The 6,534-nt window shown below is 46.7% G+C and overlaps 1 protein-coding gene across 1 annotated transcript in view; it reads right to left on the bottom strand.

The window, feature by feature from the left end:
* The window catches only part of YWHAB (tyrosine 3-monooxygenase/tryptophan 5-monooxygenase activation protein beta), a 16,427-nt gene extending 16,290 nt beyond the window's left edge, over positions 1-137 (bottom strand). The window contains exon 1 of the mRNA XM_019509828.1: positions 15-137. The gene's annotated coding sequence lies outside the window, so the exon portion shown is untranslated. The remainder of the gene's footprint in view (positions 1-14) is intronic.
* Positions 138-6,534: the final 6,397 nt, after the last annotated feature.

Consider the following 6,534-nt stretch of genomic DNA (forward strand, 5'->3'; position numbering starts at 1 on the left):
CCTGGCGGCGGGCGGCAGCGGCGGCTCACACCGGGAACACGGGGCCGGGCGGGTCGGAAGGCTCCGAGCGCGGCAGCCGCTGCGCTCCCTCACACGCACACACACCCTGCGGCTCCACCACCCACTTCCGGCGCCCGCGCCACGCCCCTTCCGGTGCCCACGAGTCCCCACCCCTTCCCCCCCTCCCCATTGGGCCGCTGGGGCCGCGGTGTGAGGCGGGGGAGAGGGAAACCTCACGGCTGTCATGGCAACTGGGGAAAGGGGAGGGGGCGAGAGGAGAGGCGAGGCCTGGCCCCGCCCCCGCCCTTTCTTCCTGACTCCGCCCCCTCGCGCGAGCGGCCTCCCTCAGCGCTGCCCCGCCCCCCGCACCTGGCCGCCGCCACCTGTGGGTGGGGCCTCCCCGGGCCCTGTCCCCCGCTGCAGGCAGCCCTGCAGCGCTTGGCAGCCGTGAGGTGTGTCATGTCGACCCCGCCCGGTGGCGGCCCTGGGTCAGACCTAGGAGCACACGGTGCAGGCCGGGGAAGGGGAGTCCTTCTCACATGCAGCAACACTCGTTTTTTCTCCCGTGAACAACAAACCAGGCCCAGGCCGGGGGTCTGCAGTTTGACCGAAGTAGAAACCAACAGCTCTTCCCCAGAATGAGCTCAGAACAGCTGGGAAATAGCAGCTTCCTCCCCAGGAGGAGGGACCCGAGCCAAGGCTGGGCCCCGGGGGTGGGGGGGGAGCAAGAGCCTGAGGAAGAGGGAGGGTGGGGAGCACCCTGGAGCAGGGGTTTGGCAGGGATGCAGTAAATGGGGAGGAGCAAAGTGAAGGGCCTGGGTCTGCACGGCCTGACTACTGTATGGTTTCGATGCCCATTTCGCCGTTCTGAAGAGAAAGTGTTTCTTTTGTCGTTTTATTTAGAAGTGCTGTTCCATTTTGTTTCGTCAAAACTGTTTTGCTGTTTCAACGTGTTTCGAAGGGACAGCGTTTCATTTAATAGTTCTGTTTCGAAGCACTGTTCCATTTTGTCGAAACTGTTTCGACATTTTGAAGGGACAGTGTTTGTTTCGAAGCACTGTCCCATTTCATTTCATCAAAACCATTTTGCTGTTTCAACGCATTTCAACATTTCAAAGGGACAGTGTTTTGTTTTGTCATTTTGAAGCGCTGTACCATTTCCTTTTGTCAAAACTGTTTCACTGTTTCAACGCGCTTTGACGTTTCGCCCATAGGCTATAATGGGGAATCATGAAAATTCCTAAATTTTGTCATTTCTTGCCTGATTTGGATGAAAATTGTTGGGGTGGTAGCCCTTTCTCAGGGCATGAAGCCTTCCATGTTTCAAGGAGATAGGTGTAAGGGTTTTTGGGAAACCACCTCAAACTGTTCAAAGCAAAACTCGTGACATTTGCCGGTAGTGGTAGCCTCCTCTCATCTGGGTCCCGCAACCCCAGAAGGGCCGCGGGGCTGTGCTGGACTCCTCCTGGGGGTGCAGGCAGGTGCACAGATCTGCGCCCTAGATGAAAGGAGGCTGCTGCTGCTGCCTGGGACCAGCGCTGAAGCCAAGTTAGCCCAGCTTCAAAACTCAAAACATTTTGAAACTTTTGAAATGTTTCAAGTGCCATTGTTTCGTTTTAATTTTGCTGTTTCAGAGCCTTTTGTTTCATTTCAATTCAGCTGTTTTGAGCTCAAAACACATCAAAATGGCTTGAAAACGAAACACTTGGCAAAATTTTGCATAGCCCTACTCACTAGCACTGCTGGTTTTAAACTTCGGGTGGCAGGAATCAAAGAGGGGTATGAACACACCAGTGTACCCCTGGCTCTGCCCCTGCACAGGCCCACAATCCAGCCTACGTGCTCCCCCAGGGTCTGGAAATTTGGCAGCAAGGGAATGGCAATCAATGCTTCCAGTACTTGTTACCCTGAGCTGTTGACAGTGTTCAAAAAAGCTGGGAGATATCCCTCCACCTGTTGCTAATTGAGAGGGTCTGACAGACTATTCTGCTCCACCTGCCCTATTTCTTATTATCCTTTCTCTATTACTTGCTGCTGCTAGAGCCGGACACAATTAGCCACTGTTAAGAGACAGGCTACTGGGCTAGCTGAACCTTTGGTCTGACCCAGGGTGGCAGGTCTGTTCTTATGTAATGCAGAGAGCCCGCAGAAGCGATCAAATTTATGGCAAAAAGGCCAGACAGACACAGACCAAGAGGCTGCAGCACTCTTGCATTCTGGAAAGTTTGATGTGTCACTGCAAAAAATCAATGCAATTCCACTGAGAAATGACATCCTGCTCTCTCCATGAAGGATCAGCACTTCTTAATATGGCACCATACAATTGCAATACTGTGTCCTACATCTGGGTATGGCAGCATCTTGCAGCAATATGGTATCTGGAGAGTACTATATCAAATGTGAATCATCTAGTTTTCAGTCATCGTGCAGCTTTAGGTTAGAATATCATGCCAAATCAAAAGTGTTATTTTGTTGTTTTGAAACTCTTTTGTTTCACATGAGATACCATAATGTAGCATGAGTTATCACATTAAACTGACATGGTACCACGAAAGCAGTGCTACAGTTCTCTCTCTCACAGTGTTATCAAAATACAGTTATGGATACAGGCAGTCCTCAGACTAGACAAGATGCGGTTTTCAGGAACCAACTTTAAGTTGAAACGTTGTAACTCAGAACCAATTTTCTCATAAGAAACAGTGTTATAAATGAGGGATTGATTCCTGAACCAAGGCTCCATACCCTATTTTCACCAAAAATATCCCAGAATTTTGTACTTGATCAATTATAGATGAGTAATATAGCTACATTAATGTATTTATATTGTAAGTAGCAATCATATTGATTTGGCAGGACTTCTTTGAGGTGACTTTGCTGGACTTTTTGAAGGGTTCTTGGCTGGAGTCTTCTCAGGAGTCTTGGCTGCAGCTTTTTCTGGAGTCTTGTCTTCTTTCTTAAAGAAACTGTCCAAGGAAGTTTGGACAGATGTTCTTCAGGGAGATGAGTGACGCAGCCAACTTGTTCACTGGCATGGTGTGGCGTGGCATCGGATCAAGCATTGTAAAGTCAAAACTGACGTCATAAAGTTGAAACGGGGTGTCAATTTATAAACGTTGTAAGTGCGAAATGTTGTAAGTTGAGGACTGCTTGTATTCACATTTTATTAAGGTATGCATAAACCTTCCACAAAATTTCCCAGTGTTGTAAAGCCAACATAGCAAGCTTAACGTCATTTTTTCTTTCACATTTCCCAAGTCGGGGATATGTCTTGGTGCAGGAGTGAAGAACGCTGCTCAGGTGATCCTGAAGTGGGAGAGGGGCCTGTTAGGGAACTATTCCAAGTAGTGTAAACTGAAGCAGCAGATTGAACTTTTACTCCTAGGATTCAGGGACGATGGGTAAAAAAAAAAAAAAAAAAAGGGTAGGAGTTGGTTAGCTAATGCAAGAGGGAAAACACATTAGAACCTTTTCTTTACAATTATCTCAACAATTGTAATGTAAACTGGTATTATATGAGAAATGGAAAAAATTCCCAGTTTGGATTAGATAGTTGCAAAATCTATGAGGATTTGTGGGCTTTAGTGTATTTTGTAGCAAGCAAAACAAATAAGAAAGCAACAAACCAACCCACAAGCCACCCCCTTCCACACACATACTTTAATCAGTAGTGCAGTATAGATGGAAAGGTGCTATTCTTTAATTTACATGCTGTCTAAATTACAGTGTACTTGAGCAGAATCATTCAACATTGTATGCCTATAAGCCTGAAAAAAAATCTCTTTGTGTATTTGTATATAGAGCATTAGTACTCCAGTTACCTAAAAACTTGTTACAACAGAGACTACAAAATGATAACACATTCAGAAATGAATATATTCACCTTATAAATACATCTTTATAGGTATATATACACGCACCTTTTTTTATATACCTTCATATTTTTAAGTGAATATAGCCACTCATACCATTACATTTATACAGTAGCAAGTGAGATATAGAATACTTCTGTTCTTCTTAAATCCTGCAGAGAGGAATCTTCCGTGTTGAAATGGGGTAGGTAAAAGTCTTTGACCCTCTGATGGAGGAAGCAGAGTGGCCTAAGATAAGAGCCCAATATCAGAATCTTGAGGTGGAAGATGACTGCCCCCCTGTTAAATTAGACAAACATAAGCTTCATTATTTTTTCATATGTGATTTTGCTCTGAATAGTACTTTGATATGTGAGAGCTGTCTGGTCAGCGGTGAATCCTGTCATTGTCCCCAGGACAACAGAACCCCTGGTGTTGACCTGACAAATCTACTGAGGCAATTGCAGCAAGTCTGCAGCCCAAGACCTGAGCCTGAAAGGAGCAAATCACAGGATCCTACTCAGAGGCAGAAGACATCAAGAGAACTGAACACTATGTAGGGCACGCCAGGAGAACTGAGGGGATCAGAGATTCTGTTACTTTGGGAGCTGTGATGCCTGCAATACTTCAACAACCCTTGAAGGAGGCAGTTGCTTCAAAAGGAGAGTGGAAGCCATTGAGTGGAAAAGGCATGGGTGCATGGGAAGTTGGTTACGTTGCTGCCCATAGCATAGCCTGTTGTAGCTACAAATGCAGAAGTTCAGGGTCTTTAGCACCCAGATCACTTAACCCCAATAATAATTAAAATATATAAATAGTACTTTATGAAAGACAGCTTGCTGTCATATAAAGAAGGCACAGTGTTTGCGTCTTGTGTAAAGGACAATGCTGAGCTAAGTTGTTTCCAGCAGATGGCACAAGTGTTTAAAATGTCAGTGAAATTTAGACATGTTTTCTTTCCTAACAAAAGGCAGTTGAAGAAAAGTATTATCTTCTTATAGTGGAAAAGATGAGTCTGCAATTTAGAATAGAACATTATGCCTAAACTGGGCAATCGTCATAAATATGCTCATCATGGTGCATTTCTTATTCATCTTAAAGACACTCTGCAGCCCTGGTGATGAACATAGTATAAAGAACCTAAATAAATTCAGCAGATTTACTGGTACATTTCTGCAGCTTGTAAAGAAGCCTGTCCATCAGGATAAATGTTTGTGGCACACAAGCCCTTACAAGCAGCCTACTCAGCTAGTTGGCCTAACTGAAATATTCATCGAATCATAGAAAGTTAGGATTGGAAGGGACCTCAAGAGGTCATTTAATCCAACCCCTGCTCAAAGCAGGACCATTCCCAACTAGATCATTCCAGCCAGGGCTTTGTTGAGCCAGGCCTTAAAAACCTCTAAGGATGGAGATTCCACCACCTCTCTGGTAACCCATTCCGGTGCTTCACCATGCTCCAAGTCATAAAATTTTTTCCTAAAATCTAACCTAAACTTCTCCTGCTGCAACTTGAGACTGTTGCTCCTTGTTCTGTCAACTGCCACCACTGAGAGCAGTCCAGCTCCATCCTCTTTGGAACCACCCTTCAGGTAGTTGAGGGCTGTTACCAAATCCCTTCTCCGTCTTCTTTTCTGCAAACTAAATAAAGTCAGTTCCCTCAGCCTCTCTTGAGAAGTCCTGTGCCCCAGCCCCTAACCATTTTCATTGCCCTGCACTATACTCTTTCCAACTTGTCCACATCCCTTCTATAGTTCGGGCAGGGGGGAGGGGGGCGGAAAGGGGTGCAAAACTGGACACTATGCCAGATGTGGCCTCACCAGTGCTGAATAGAGGAGAATTATCACTTCCCTTGATCTGCTGGCAATGCTCCTACTAATGCAGCCCAGGATGCTGTTAGCTGCTTTTGCAACAAAGGCACATTGTTGACTCATATTCAGCTTACTGTCTACTGTAACCCCCAGGTCCCTTTCTGCAGAGCTGTTGCTTAGCCAGTTGGTCCCAAGCCTATAGTGGTGCATGGGATTCTCCTGCCCCAGTTGCAGAACTTTGCACTTGTCCTTGTTGAACCTCATGAGATTCCTTTTGGCCTAATCCTCCAATTTGTCAAGGTCTGAATACTAGCCCAACCCTCCTGCATATCAACTACTCCCCTCTGCTTGGTGTCATCTGCAAATGTGCTGAGGGTACACTCCATCTCATCTTCCAGATCATTAATGAAGACATGGAACAAAACCAGCCCCAGGACTGACCCCTAGAGTACTCCACTTGATACCAGCTGCCAACTAGACATCAAGCCATTGATCATTACCCATTGAGCCTGATGATCCAGCCAGCTTTCTATTTACCTTACAGTCTATTCATCTAACTCATGCTTCCTTAGCTTGCTTGCAAGAATGCTGTGGGAGATATACTAGCCACTTCACACAGGCCTTTGCTTCGGATTCAGCCAATTTGGGGGACAGTGATTCAATTTGGTGATTTGAATCAGTCTCCTGATTCGATTCAGCTGAATCTCCGAGTCAGCCAGGCCAGGCCCATCCTCCGCCCCTCTCCTGGCCCAGCAATGGCTGCCCTGCCCGCCCCAGCTCCCAGCACTTGGGGGAAAAAAAGCCCTGGCCAACAGGTGCTGCCGGGTGGGGGGTGATCCCTGCTGCCCCACGCTGCATGGGGGGACTCTGCATGA

Source organism: Gavialis gangeticus, unplaced genomic scaffold (assembly GCF_001723915.1).
Source record: "Gavialis gangeticus isolate Ggan-Ray unplaced genomic scaffold, GavGan_comp1, whole genome shotgun sequence".
NCBI lineage: Eukaryota > Metazoa > Chordata > Crocodylia > Gavialidae > Gavialis > Gavialis gangeticus.